General features: G+C 34.1%; 1 protein-coding gene across 1 annotated transcript in view; it reads right to left on the bottom strand.

Annotated features, from left to right (window-relative positions):
• Nucleotides 1-14,967, bottom strand: part of CDH11 (cadherin 11) — a 115,069-nt gene that overhangs the window by 87,641 nt on the left and 12,461 nt on the right. The gene's annotated exons all lie outside the window — the stretch shown is intronic.

The raw sequence follows: 14,967 nt of genomic DNA, 5'->3' as shown, positions 1-14,967 counted from the left end.
CTCAGACTCTTAAGACATCTCAATTTAGAATCAAATGACCTGGTTTGAATCTTTCAATATTTGGGCTATGTGGTACAATAGGCAGAATTCTACACTTGGAGACATAATTTTGTTATTTTCTATTTTCGGGTCATATCTGAATCTCTTATGACCTCATTGCCATTCACTTTTCCACCTCATTTAACAGATGAGGAAACTGAAGCAAAAAGGTTAAATGACTTGCCTAAATCACATAGAGAGTAATTGACTGAGGTTTTATTTGAACACAGGTCCTCTTGACATATGACCCAGTTCTCTAGTCACCATACTTTCTAGCTGATGCTTCACAATGATCTGTGTTCAAAACCTGATTCTGATACTTTTTAGAAGTGTTAGAATGTGCAAGTCACTCTGTTAGAGCTTCAGTTTCCTAAGCTGCACATACCTGTATTATCTATCTTTAGATGGTTGCTCTGTGGCTTAAAGGAGATAATGTATGTATACTTTAAAGATTTTAAGTGACTGCACATTTTTCAAATGTCTTAGGGTAGTTTGAAGCTTAATAAGTTATTAAATTATTCTCATAATTTATGTATAATATTGTAAAAGTCTTAAAGTGTTATATAAATACCAGTTATTAGTAGCATTAGCAACATATTAAGGAATTTGTGGTTTGGGGAGAAGATTCACTAAGACATTTTATAATCCATGAGGGAAGACATAGCAAAGTACTTTATAATCTAAAGGTCTAAGAGCTGTTGCAAAGAATCTGAAAAAAATAATTGCGATAATATCAATTTTTCTTTTTTTCCCCACAATCTGTGGGGAAAGGCAAGTCACTGTATTGACAGCCACAGCCTTAGTTTGCAGAGCTTGTCATTTTATTTTTGTTTGTTTATCTTTATTTTTTGCTTTTGTGGGGCAATAGAGTTAAGTGACTTCCCCAAGGTCACACAGCTAGTAAGTATCAAGTATCTGAGGTTGAATTTGGACTTAGCTCCTCCTGCCCCAGGGCTGGTACTTTATTCACTTGAACTCTCATCACTTTATTTTTAGAATTCTGTCATCTTATCAATGTTCTTAGGTCCATTCTCCAAATGAGCAAAACTGGTTCGTCCTGATCCATCTGCTGCTTGGGCAGCCTGGCCTTCCAAATAGCAACTTCAATGTTTAAAATTAAATCTGTCCTTCTGGATTGATGTCCTAAAGGTTTATCTTCTGCCCTCCATCTTTTTTAAAAATTTTTAATTTATGTAATAAAGAAAAATTCCATGATGTAATATAAGAAAAAAGAAAATTGCACACAGAACTACAAATCTATCATGTGCAACTTTCTATTTTCTTAAAAATATAATAAAATAATATTATAAATTTTGGTTCTTCTCTCCCCACTCCCTGTCTTAAATTCTTACATAGACCTCATAAAGTCTGCCATATAACACTGTTCTGTATTTAGTGAGGCACTCCCTACACAGAGATGTTATCATAAGCTATAGAGACAAATTTGGCACAATGGTTAAGAATACTGTCCTTGGAATTAGGAATATTCATATTCCTGAGTTAAAATCCAAACTGAGACATTCCCATCTTCTGTGATCATAAAATACTAAAGATGGTACATAAAATATGATAAAGCACCCAAATAAAAGTGTGGCATATTTTACATAATAACATTTTTAGTTGTTAATTTGTTTTGTTGTTAAGTTGCTTTCAGTTGTGTCATGAACACATCTGGGGTTTTATAGCAAAGATACTGGAGTGCTTTGCTATTTCCTTCTCCAGCTCATTTTTACAGATGTGAAAAATTGAGGCAAATGGGGGAAGTGATTCAATATCTGAGGCCAGATTTTCACTCAGAAAGATGAATCTCCTAATTCCAAGCCTAGCACTCCATCCACTCTGCCACCCAACTGCTATTGTTAGTTTACCAAATATTTTCATAGCCTTTTTCAATGATGATACCTTTTTTGGATATTACAATGGAGTCAGAAAGACCTGAGTTCAAATCCTTCCTCAGATGATTAGAAGTTGTTTGACCTTTATAAATTATTTAGCCTCTAACTCAGTTTCTTTATTAATGAAATAGGGACAAGAATAGCACATAATTCCCATCCTTGTGGTAAGGAAAAAATGAAGTCACATTTACAAAATTTTCTGCAAATCTTAAAATGCTATATTAATACTAATTATTTTAAATTAAAGAAAAAAATCAAATTTCCCTGAAATGGCACAGTGGATATTAAAAACACACTAAGACAACTCAGATAGTCTGGTCCCATGATTGAATGGAGATAGTTTTGACTTTTTAAGTATTAAGATACTAATCCTCTCCCTAATTAGTCCCAGATTTGCCTGGTAGACTAAGTTCTGTCATTTAATGGGAAATAGGTCTTGATGAAACTGGTTAAATCTAATTCTCAAAACCAAGCATATAAAGGAATGTAACTAATAAGCATGTTTATGGTGCCTTCAAGGTACTGTATAAGTGCTTTAAAAATATAATCTCATTTGATTGCACGATGGTGGTAGATGACTCTACGTATGGGAAGTCTATGCATCAGCTTGGTTTGATTTAACTATCTACCAGGGCTCCCTGGCCAATGTGTTCCCTAGATTGAAAGATTCAGATATGGTCTCTACATCATTACCAATGGCTTCAAGCCTGGACTGTGTGGGGGCCATCACTGGTACTGTTTGATTCATAACTTACATCCTCAGGTAGATTTTAATTCTACATGCTGATTGAGCTAATAGAACTTTGCCCTCAATTATGACTTTCTAAATAGATAGTGATTTGTTATATAGGAAAGTATGGACTTGACTGGACATTAACACAGAAATCTTGGAAAGAACCTAAACTAAGCAAGGATATTCAAGGATGAAACTAGGAGAGGTGGGTGGGGGTGGGGGTGGTACAGGCCATAGATTCAGAACTGGAAGGAGTTAAAGATCAAATGGTCCAAATTGCTTTTATAAAGGAGGCAACTGAAGATCTGAAAAACTTGTCAAGTCAAGAACATATTTGTACAATATCTATTAGTAGTAGATGGCAGAGTATGCATCCAAAAGCCAAATTTTCTCTTCCAAAATCTGGTGTTCTTTCTATGGTATCTATGCTGTTAAAAATAAAAAAAAGGTGGGGGCGGCTAGGTGGTGCAGTGGATAGAACACTGGCCCTGAAGTCAGGAGCACCTGAGCTCAAATCTGACCTCAGACACATAATAATTACTTAGTTGTGTGGCCTTGGGCAAGCCACTTAACCCCACTTGCCTTGCTAAAAAAAAAAAAAAAAAACCTAAAAAAATTTTTAAAATTTTAAAATTTTAAAAAAGAGGTGGAAAATGGGGTTGGAAATAGAGAAAATGAAAGGAAATACAACCACAAAAGTAAAACTGAATATGAATTCAGAAGAGTAGGGAAACTGGATAGATCTTTATTTCCAGAAGTAAAATATTATAGATATGAAATATGATAAATTTTGTTATACTCAGTTGACATATTTATTGGTTTTATTGATTTTTTTCTCTTTTTTAATTCTTTGTTATAAATTATTACTTTTATGAATTGGAAATGGGAGACATTCAGAAATTAATGTAATCTAAAAATAAAATATTTCAAAAATATTTTTAAAAATTTTGATATGTTTGAACTGCCAAACAAAAAAAATATATAAAAGAATGAAGAATGTGTTTTGCCAAAAGCTGGATATGTGAATGGATTACAACTCATATAAGTGATTTTTTTTCAGGATTTTGCAAGGCAAATGGGGTTAAGTGGCTTGCCCAAAGTCACACACGGCTAGGCAATTATTAAGAGTCTGAGACTGGATTTGAACTCAGGTCCTCCTGACTCCAAGGCCAGTGCTCTATCCACTGTGCCACCTAGCTTCCCCTAAAAGCCCATCTTTTTAATGTTAACATTTACTCAATGATTCCATAAGGCTGTAAGTCTTCATGTTTGAAGAACTAAAATGGTACATAGCACAAAGGATTATGGAAAGACCTGTACATGTTGGGGAGGAATTGAAAAATAGAATAAATCTAGAAATATATGAACAGGAAAAAACAAAGGGGATGGTGAAAGGGTAAAGAATAATTATAGTAATCCTTCATTCTCCATTGATGTATAAGTAATGTCAAGAGATAATGATAATGATAATAATACTTAACTTTTAAATGGTAACCTTTCTATTGTTAATTTTTATAAAAGTTATTTTTTTCTAATTAAATGCAAAGGTAGCTTTCAACATATGAATGTTTTTGTAAGATTTTGAGTTTCATATTCTTCTATCTCCTCCCTTCCCTCTCCCCACAATAGTCTGATATAGGTTATTCATGTACAATCATATTAAACATTTTTCTATGTAAGTCATGTTGTGAAAGAAGAATCAGAAGCAACAGGGATAAAACCATGAGAAAGAAAAAACACCCAAAACAAGTTTTTAAAAAGTGAAAATTGTATGCTTTGGTATGGGTTCAGACTCCACAGCTTTTTTCCTCTGGATGGGGATGGCATTAAATCACATACTTAAGTTTCACAAAATACTTAAAAATAGCCATTTTTATCCCTGCAATAACACTGGGAAGTAGGTGCTATTATTATCCTGATTTTCTTGCTAAGGAAACTGAGGTTGAAAGGTTTAATAATTTGATCAGGATTTTAAAACTAATGTGTCAGAGGCTGGATTTGAACATTTTATAATTCCAGGTTTAACATTCTATTCATTGTAGTTTCTAGCTCCATTGATTTCTATGAAATGTCAAGACATCTCTAGGAAAACCTGAATTCATTCAGAGAGTTCCATAAAAGATAGATAGATTATAAAGATAGAAAGATATATAGAGATACTGATAGATAAAGATAATAAATATAAAGATAGATATAGATACATTGACATATGAAATTATAGACAAGTATCATACAATATTTGGAAGGCATGATATTTAAATTTAAAGTTTCTTCCAGCTTTAATTCTAATGATCCATTCTTGACTAAGATTTAGAGAGACATAAAACTTTTTTTCAGCTATTAAAGTCATAGTTAAAAAAGTATAACAAAAATAAGTAGAATACCTAAAATAAAAGTGAGATATAAACTGAATCATAGGAATTTGACAAATGCTATTGCAGGAAGCAGTTACATTGGTGAGATAATAGATTCTTTCAAATGTAAGAGAAGAATTCAAAATTGTTACAGTTGGAATAAATCTTAGCAATCATCTTAAACTTTCTCATTTTTAAAAAGGAATAAAACAGCTAATTTATAATCTGTTTTATTTCTGATATCATTTGAATTCTACTGATCTTGTCTCTGTAGATAGAATTTCTTTAAAGTTAGGAAATATACACAGACGCACACATATGTATATATAATATGATTATACATTGATTCCAGGTGTTGTTCATGAGATTTTTGACCTGAAAAGTGATCCTTAGATATAATTTAGTTTAAATCTACCCATCTTTCTATTTTTCAGATAAAACGAAACAAAAATCAAAAACCAAAAACTAACAAAAGAAAAAAAAACCCTGAAGTTCAGAGATAGGAAGTGACTTGCCCAAGATATCGCAATAGTAAATGTAAGTACTGGAATTCAACTCCAGATCTGGTTATTACAAACTCAGTGGTCTTTTCTTTTTACCACTGAGCAGGTCTTTGTTTTATAAATGAATATTAATCTCCCAGTGATGCTATATGGCAGGAAACTTGGAACAAAGTGAGAAATCAGGCTAAAAACACTCAAAATGGAAATGAAAAAAATGAAATGTATGGGGATGCAGGCTATAGTACATTACAATCTAAGATTTGTGCATGAGAACTATCGCGAAGGACACTGAAGAGGTGGAATCACTTTCAAAAATCACTAGAAATCACAGAGGTTCTATGACTGAACTCAGTGGAAAAAATTCCCATATAAATGTTATTACAGATCATTCAAAATTAACTATTTTAACGTTAAATAAAACCTTGAAGGAAAATGAGTTTACTGCCTGAAAAGGAAGTCTGTGCAATGTAACCAGGCTATTTTGTCCACTTCTAAACAGTAATTGTATTTATACTTCCAATTGGCAGATTTGGGTTTGGGGTCTATTGGACGTCAATAAATAGAGCTTTATTCTCATTTTTCACCTTTGGTTAATGTTCTCTGACTTAGCTAAGATCTGCTTCCTGGGACCCTGCTATTTTATCATTTGTGGGAAGATTTGTATGTGGTTTATCATTTTCTTTAAATCTTTGTGAAAATAAATTAAAAGCATCCATATTTACAAATCCTGAGTCGGATTTCCATCCTGTCTAACAGGATGAGAACCTGACACAGTATTCACACTGGTAAGCTAAACCAACATCAAAAGACCTCTCATTAACTGCATGGCAGAGAATGATTGAAGTCGTTTTTATCTAAAGAGATGTGATTCACAGTACAGCGGCATATCTTCCATGTGGAACAACTATCATTGAATCCTAAATCTGATAGAGAGCCCAATAGGGCAGCTAATTCTGCCTCCCTGCTTCTGATCAAACTGTCCCTGGGAGGCAGAATTTTTTTTTTCCTTGTTAATCTAGCCAGGGGTCTGAGTTTCCATTACCTCACTTGATAATTAGTTCCACTTGTACTCAGGCGATTCAGAACTAAACAAATTCCTCTTGATCCACCTTGATTCCAATTAATTGAGTCCTCTTTGGAGATGGAGAGCAACAAAGCCAATTTTATACCATTACCTAGCCCAAAAATGCTAAGTCTGGTACAGTAACATACAAAAAACATCAATTAAGCATCCACTCTGGGCTTAGGAAAGTACAACATTGGGTGTGGAAAAATTATTAGCCTCTAAATAGTATCAATGAAGGAATTCTGAACTTGCAGTATAAAGATACAGATACCCATCCCAATTATGTCCCCTATGAGTTGTGGTGATCTGTATAAGATTAAATTCTTTGGGTTCATTTCCTCCTATAAAATGGAGTCAATATTTGTACTTCATCATTCACAGAGTTTTTGAAGGCAATATGTTTTAATTATATACATTTCTACTATAGAAACATTACTATTATTGTTATTGCAGTCTTTAAATATTGAACTAGTTTTCATTCATAGGCCTTAATAGAAGTACTAAAATAAATAGAGAATCTGTCCCCCTAGCTACCTCCCCCAGAACTATCTCCTAGAAAAAAATTTTGCCTTCCTAATTGCCCTTCCATTTTTGGAAAAAAAGAACCATGAACAAATTAACTCAGCTGTTTCTCTTGGAAAGGTTCTATCAATCTAATTCTCTAGGGGTCCCTTTACTATCCTTAAAACAAAAATATTCCTTTCTGACCATGTTTTTTCCCTACACATGTGACTCTTACTAATTAAAATCTAAATTCCTCAAAGGTAGAGGCTGTCTTTCCTTTCATATTTTATTCTCAGTAGCTAGCACAGTTCTAGGGATACAATAAGAAGTTGATAAATACTTTTCACTTTATTCATCTGGGAAAAAGTACTTGTATATAATTGATGATAAATTTCCTGAATAAATTTCTATTTTTAAAGACAAAATATAATACTACTGAACTTTGATAACTAGACTCTCTTAAGACAATACACCACTGATACCTTCTAAATGTACATTATTAGGAAAGCATAGGACTTATTCAGAGTTGTGGTTATGATGCAGCCAAGCTATGTGATATGTTGAGCACTAGAACCAAAGTAAGAAAACCTTTTATATATGTGCATATACACATACATATATACACCAATTTGCGTGTATGTATAGAGTCTTTCCAATTTTCTAAAGTTTTGCTAGAATCATAGAGTTAAAAGGGATATGATGGCCCCCTAATGTGGTCTGAGCAGAAGTCTTTTCTGCAACTAGAGATCCCTTCTACATGCACCCCAACCCCCAAATACCTTAACGTTCAATAAAGGTCAATGCTACATCATGAATGCTTGCATTCTGTATATAAACTATATCACATATGAACATCTTATTAAGCATTGCCAAATCCTCATGAGATTTTAGATTTAGAATTAACAAGAACCATGAGTGATCCTTGTGGCAAACTCAATTTATTGATGGGGGCAACAGAAATCTGGGGAAGATAACTAAAGCTCAGGGTCCCATAGCAACATAAATATCTAACTCAGGATTCAAGTCCAGGAGTTTCTGATTCTAAAATTATTACTCTATCCACCACACCAAATTGCATTTCAAAATAAAACTATTTCCAGTATGTGGCATGACTGGCATTCCAATCAAAAAGCTGCTGATTCTTATGCAGGGACCTTAACCAAGTCACAGCATTTTCTTGACAAACGGATCCCTTGTCAGACAACCTGCCTAAGTGGCTCCCTGAATGCAGGTTGTCCTCCTCTGTTACTATTATCCCCAAAGCATATGCTATTAATTTTTCTTCTTAATGAACTGTCCAGTCTAGTTTGGCAACTGAAGCTTGTTCAAGAGCTACAATATTAATGGTTTATGCAATGTGGCTATTGTCAGGAACTGTCTTCTAACAACATCAGAACACAATTGAAATGAAATATCTCAATAGCTGTAAACACTGTTTGTCAAAAAAGAAAGTGGGGGAAGTACTATTTTAAAATTGGCACTAATAGACTTTAAAAACATGGATTATTGTGTCACAGTCACAAATGATATCTGTTTAGAACTTGAAGAGTGGGAGGGGGCTATGATGTCCTGATGCTCTGTGTGTGTTTTTGCATGTGTGTGTGTGTGTGTGTGTGTGTGTGTGTGTGTGTTTGTGTATGTGTGTATGTTTGGGAAATCAAGACTCATACCTGCTCACATTTTTCAAGACATACTTTCCTTCAGGGAAAAATGGAGCAGGTTGAAAAGGTCCCTGTAAAAATGTCCAGAGAGACTTGGGTAGACAAAATAATATTTCCTGATTTAAAAGAATCAAAGCCAATCTACAGAATTGTAGAAACTCAGAGATGTAACAAAGCTCGAAGGATGTCATGTCCAACTAGTATCTGAAGGAGAAACCCAAGATAAAATGCCTTTCAAATCACTGTCAAGTTTTTTTTTTAGAAAACTGTGAGTGAAAATAACTACTTCTTACACAGACAGTCTATTCAAATTATTAGACAGTTTTTCTTTACATCAAGCCTAAAATTGAACTTTCTACAACTTCTGCTCATTGTTCCATCATATTCAGGTCTAAGAATTCATGGTAAAGATTTCTTTGACTTTTTTTGAGGCAGTTGGGATTAGGAGACTAGCCCAGGGTCACAAAACAAGTAGGTGGTGAAGGGTGGATTTGAAGTCAGATCCTCCTGACTCCAGGACCACTGCTCTGCTTACTGTACACAACCTAGTAGCTCCTACTTTCAAAATAAGTCACAGTCATATAAATCATATAATCTGAATATATATTAATATTATATATTATATAATCATATAATATGATCATATAAATCCCCAGAGAGTTAAATAACTTCCTAAAATAATACAACTAGTGAATAGAGGAGTTCATATTTGTATCAGAGTCCTCTTATTCCAAATCAACTGATAGAGTAGGGGCTTATTACATTCCATAACATTTATGATTTGTCCACTTACTACCCATAAAACTGCGAGCACATCATGTTATGAAATATATGAGTCCAAAAGGGCAGTATGGTACATTAGCAAGAGCTTTTGGTCTAGAATCAGAAGGTCTAAGTTCCTTCTCTTCCAACTGCTAAATCACTAGATTCCTCAATTTGTCAAATTATCAGGTCAAGACTGTTAATTAATGGCTACTCTGTGACGTGGACATAACATTTCTCTAGAATAATGTTTTAAGGAATTAGTCTTTGATACTGTAATACATATGTTACACATAAATATAAAAATTTCAGATGAAACAAAGCACAGAGACAAAGCTGAAGCAAAGTTTGACAGAGTGAGATCTAAAAAAAGATGTCAAAGTCTAAAATGATATATCTAATCTAAAAGACTTCAAGGAAAAATAAAACTCTTCACTGGAGTTCACAAAAGCAACTGGATGAATAGAAAATGGAAACATTGTTGGGCAAAATAAATAGATGTATTTTTTATTTTGGAGTTCAAGTTCAATCTGCTTCCATAGTCACTGAAACCCTGTTTCTCTCTCTTCTCCTTTCACTCTATTCCCAACAGTGGTTGGATGATTCTTGTCCTTCATTATTGAAGAAGACCAAAATGACTATGTTTGAGACAAATTAGTGTGTCTGACTGTGGCTGAAATGGACTCGAATGCTTTACAAAGAACAAATAGTTCATGTGAACACCTGGGTTGTGTACTCTAAACTCATGTACGATTCCCAACAGTAGATTTTTGAAGGTACTCAGATGTCTATATGGCATCTGTATTCATGGACTAGAGCGAAGTATTTAGCTCTTTAAAAAAATGGGACAAAATTAAAAATCATTTAGTTCCTTCCTTTCAGTCTGTTTGATGGATGCTAATCCATTCCAAGTCAAGATGGCACAAACTCAAACAAAATAGAGAATGGGACACATTATTAATTTGCTTTTATTATATGAACTTTTGTTGTTGATGACAACAACAAAAACATTTAATATTTCCATAGTTACTGACTGAAAATTATGTTAAGAGTCAGCTGTACACATACTATATCTCATGTGATCACCAGAAAAGGAGAGAGAGAGAGAGAGAGAGAGAGAGAGAGAGAGAGAGAGAGAGAGGAGAGAGAGAGAGAGAGGAGAGAACTGGAGCCATTATTCTCATCTGACAAAGTCCCCGAGACTCCTAGAAGGCAACTTCCACCAAAATCACAAGATTTCCAAGTTTGAATTATCTAACTTGATTACTGAATCACTGCCCTTGCATAAGTATGCCAACATCTTTATATGTGAAGGACAATGAAAGAAGGACAAAGGAAGAAAAAAGATGTTCATCTTTGCCTCAAAGCCTGAGAAATATTTTTGAAGAAAAGAATAACTATTTTGCTGAGCCTGTTTTTCAAAGGTAAGTTTGGAGGCAAAACAACAGTGTTCAAACACGCCACATGACTCTCTGCCTCTCTAAACTCTAAAATAGAATCAGACAGGGGACAGGCACATTAAAAGATATTAAAAAATAACTGTCTTTTATGTTAATGTGGCTATGTTCCCCAGATCACTCCATGAAATCAGATCAGATTTAAAAATATATAAATTTATTCTCTACTTTAAAAAAAAATGAAAGCACAGAAGGAGAAAGACACTGAACAAAAAATCCTTGAAACTCTCTCCTTATGAACACTGAAGCATATTTGGAAGCATCTGATAACTTTGAAATTGAGAATAAATTTAAAAGAAACAATAAGCTAATTGGTCAAGTTATTCCCTTTCTCCTGAACTATTCTAAGAACATTCTTAAAGCTTTATCCTGCTTCTGCTCTCTCCCTTTAAAATCCAATATGTACTCTACTGCCAAATTCACTTTCCTTTATGCATACATTAGGTCATATCACACCTCTGATAAAAAAAAAATCCTCATTGATACTCTATTGCCTGTCAAATTCAAATAATTCATCAGTAAATTGAGAGGTTTGGACAAGATGATTCAGGCACCTATCCAATGATGTGTTCATCCTTAGTCAATTGATTAGTCAGTCAGTATGCATAAATGAAGCAATTATTCTATGGAAACACTGTGCTAAATTCTGAGGAGATAATGGAAAAAACCCACCCAACAAAAAATAGTGCCTGCTCTCATATTCAGGTTAGGCAAGCAGATAACATCATACACATGAGAAAGGGGAGGCAATATCAGAAGGAAGAAATCAGCAAGCAACAAGAAGACTTAGAGAAAGTGAGTTTGGATTTTTTTTTGAAGCAACCCAAGAAATTTAGAAGTGGAAATTGAGTAGGTAGACCATTCTGAACATAGCACTAGAGATGGGGGGGGGAGGATAGAGGGGAAAAAAAACAAAACAAAAGCCCAAAGATGGGAAATAGAATGAGTTGTATAAAAAGTAACACTTAAATCAGTATAGATAAATTGTCTCATGTGTGGAAGGAAATAAAGGATAAAAAAGACTGGAAAGGTAGGGAGGATTCAAGTTGTGAATGGCTTTAGATGCTAAACCATGAAGTTTTTATATTTGATCTTGGAGATAATCAGGTACACAGGGCCTACATAATCTGTCACTATTCTACCTTTCTGAATAGTTTCTTATTAATTCCTTCTAAACAAACTACACTATGGCAAAACTGGATTCCTCCTTTGCTTACTGGACATGCCCTATACTTTCACACCTCTATTATAAGGGGTATTGGTAACCCTTATTTTAGAAACATTATTTTGACAGCTAAATGAAGGATAGATTGGTTTGGGGCGGGAGGAGACAAGTTCAAATTGTTCCTTGAGCTTTGAATGCCCTTCTTTCTCTTATTCCTTACTGACATTCCTACTAATTCTTTTGAACAGTAACTCAAAAAAAAAACTCCTCTCTAAAGGCAAATTCATCTTATGCTCCTCATAGATACCCTCTCATATCTCAAAAAGTGCTTACTCTTGTAATTTCTAAAAGTACTTATGTATTTTATTTAAATAATTAAATTAACTTGAATTAAAATATTTCTATATTTGTATAATAAAATTTCTAACTTTTGTTTGGGGGAGGAACATTATTATCTCCATAGACTGTAGGATTCCTGAGAATGGGGATCATAGCTTAATTTAACTCTTTATTAGCTCCTTAAACATTGATTTTTTGCTGAATACTTAAAAATATTTATCTTGCAGAATATACTTGGCAGAATACATTTGCCTTATTAATGGAAAGGGAATTCAACTTGAAAACAGAAATCTGGATGAGTCCCCATTCTGTGGCCTACCAACAGTATAAGGAGCATACCTTCCTTCCTCACTCCAAATGTCAGTTTTATCATCTATTAAATCAGGACTTATGGTGGATTATTTATGAGTCCTAAGATTTCTATTGTATGTAACTGTATAAAAATTGTCTAAGATCTTTTTTCCAGCTCTAAAGAGTCCTGTGATTTTTTTTCTTTCAACTCCATGTTTAGTCACCTTCTTCCTTCCCTACAATCTCCCAGATCCACTTCAGTCAAAATTAATTGAGAAGAATTTCAAAATACCCTGTTAGCCTCCTTCACTCCTATGAACTGCCTGGGGCACCCTGTGCCTCAGAAGAAATATGGGAAATTTAGCTTAGTAGCCTCCAGAAGAACTAATTCTTTTTCTCCTTTGGAAAATGGAAGGTGGATTATTTCCCTCAGGACCTCTGAGTAGTGATTGGACATCCTGGACCTATTCTAGCCTGTTTTGGGGAGAACTAACTGGTTCCATCATGTTTCTATTCAAGGCAAAATGCAAGAAGGGAAGGGATGAGAAGAGAAGGGAAGAGGAAGAAAAGGAAAAGGAGGAACTGGTGTCTTTTACAATATCCTAGGTTCCAAGAAGGATGATTCTTATTCATCCTAAACATGGTTTCATCCCATTAAAGAACAAGGAAAGTGATATTCACTGCCCTCAAAAACAATTTTCACTATGTGAATGATTTTTTCACTATATACTACAGAAGAAAAACACTAAACCAAAACAAACCCATAATACTTTTTAGAACAGTTTAACATAAATACTGGACATATTTCATTTTTGTTTAATTATCTTAGGCTTTTTAGGATCCCATTCCAAGTTTTTAATGACAAAGATGTGGGAGTAGCATTTCATTTACTTTCCAGCTCATTCTACAGATGAGGAAATTGAGGGAAATAGGGTTAAGTAACTTGCCTGGGGTCACAAAACTAATAAATGTCTGAGGTCAGATTTGAACTCAGGGAGATGAGAGTTACTGAATCCAGGTCTGGTACTCTAACCATTGCACCACTTTACCCTTCCTCTGAACTAGATTATTGTATCCACTCTCTAAACAGTTTTCCTGACTCCTCTCTTCCCCAAACCAATCCATCCTTAGCTGCCAACATAATGATTCTAAAATGTATAAGGGATACCACTAACCCATATAATAGAGAACTGCAATTACATTCTGAATAACCAGATTTGAGTCTCACTTGGGTGACCTCGGGCAAATTATTTCATTTCCCTGAACTTTATATTACCCACTAGTAAAGTATAAATATACACATGATTATTTATGTAAAATAGGGATGCGAATATCCTAAAAGAATGAGTTATTGTATCATCATCATTATAATCATGTGAGAATTATATAGTTTTTTAATTAACTATTTAGTTTTAAGACTTATTTATACCTTGAAGCTCCTCCTCCTCCTCCTCTCTCTTTCTCTCTCTCTCTCTCTCCCCCCCCCCCCTCATCTCTTTCAATAATGTGCAGAAGCTGGAAAGGGAAATTCAAGGAAATGAAATGTAAATATAAACCTTCTTCTTACAAGCAGAACTTACAATGTGGAAAAGAAAAGACTTGGACTCTTATTCTGTCTTACTAGATGCTTTATTTGAGGGACAGAAAAAATAGTAGAAAGGTTTCATCATTCCTAGGGCCCAGGAAAGAAGTTGGATTACAAAGGAAACATGCAAAATGAAACCTTTTTTCATATTTTCAATAAGTATGAAATCCTTTACTTAAAAAACAAAGAAGTGTCTATATGAACTAGATAACATCAAGCTAGTTTGTGATTTAATGCTATTTCATACACTTTGACCCTCAAAATTTCTTTTGAATATGTCTTTTACCTACCCCACTGTTGGCCAGCACTGAGGCCAGAAGTTGGCAAAGGAAGCAAAAGGAAATGAAATGTAAATATGTGTCTTCACCTTAAAGGTAGCACTTTTAACAAGAAAGGCATAAATCATGTCCTTGTTGTACTGTTCTTAATAAATGGATTGATGGCTCCTTGTTCAGGGACATAAAGGCTTTGGATAACAAATGCAGCTGGGCAGCTTTGATCTCTAAAATGTAGGAAATCTAATACCAACCTAAAAGGTGCCATTTTGACTTTGATAATCAGAAAGAGAACAATAACATTATCAGGTGCTGGAAATGTTGGTTTAAGATTTCAA

The sequence above is a fragment of the Macrotis lagotis genome, chromosome 1, assembly GCF_037893015.1.
Source record: "Macrotis lagotis isolate mMagLag1 chromosome 1, bilby.v1.9.chrom.fasta, whole genome shotgun sequence".
NCBI lineage: Eukaryota > Metazoa > Chordata > Mammalia > Peramelemorphia > Peramelidae > Macrotis > Macrotis lagotis.
This window is presented reverse-complemented; position numbering and strand designations above follow the sequence as displayed.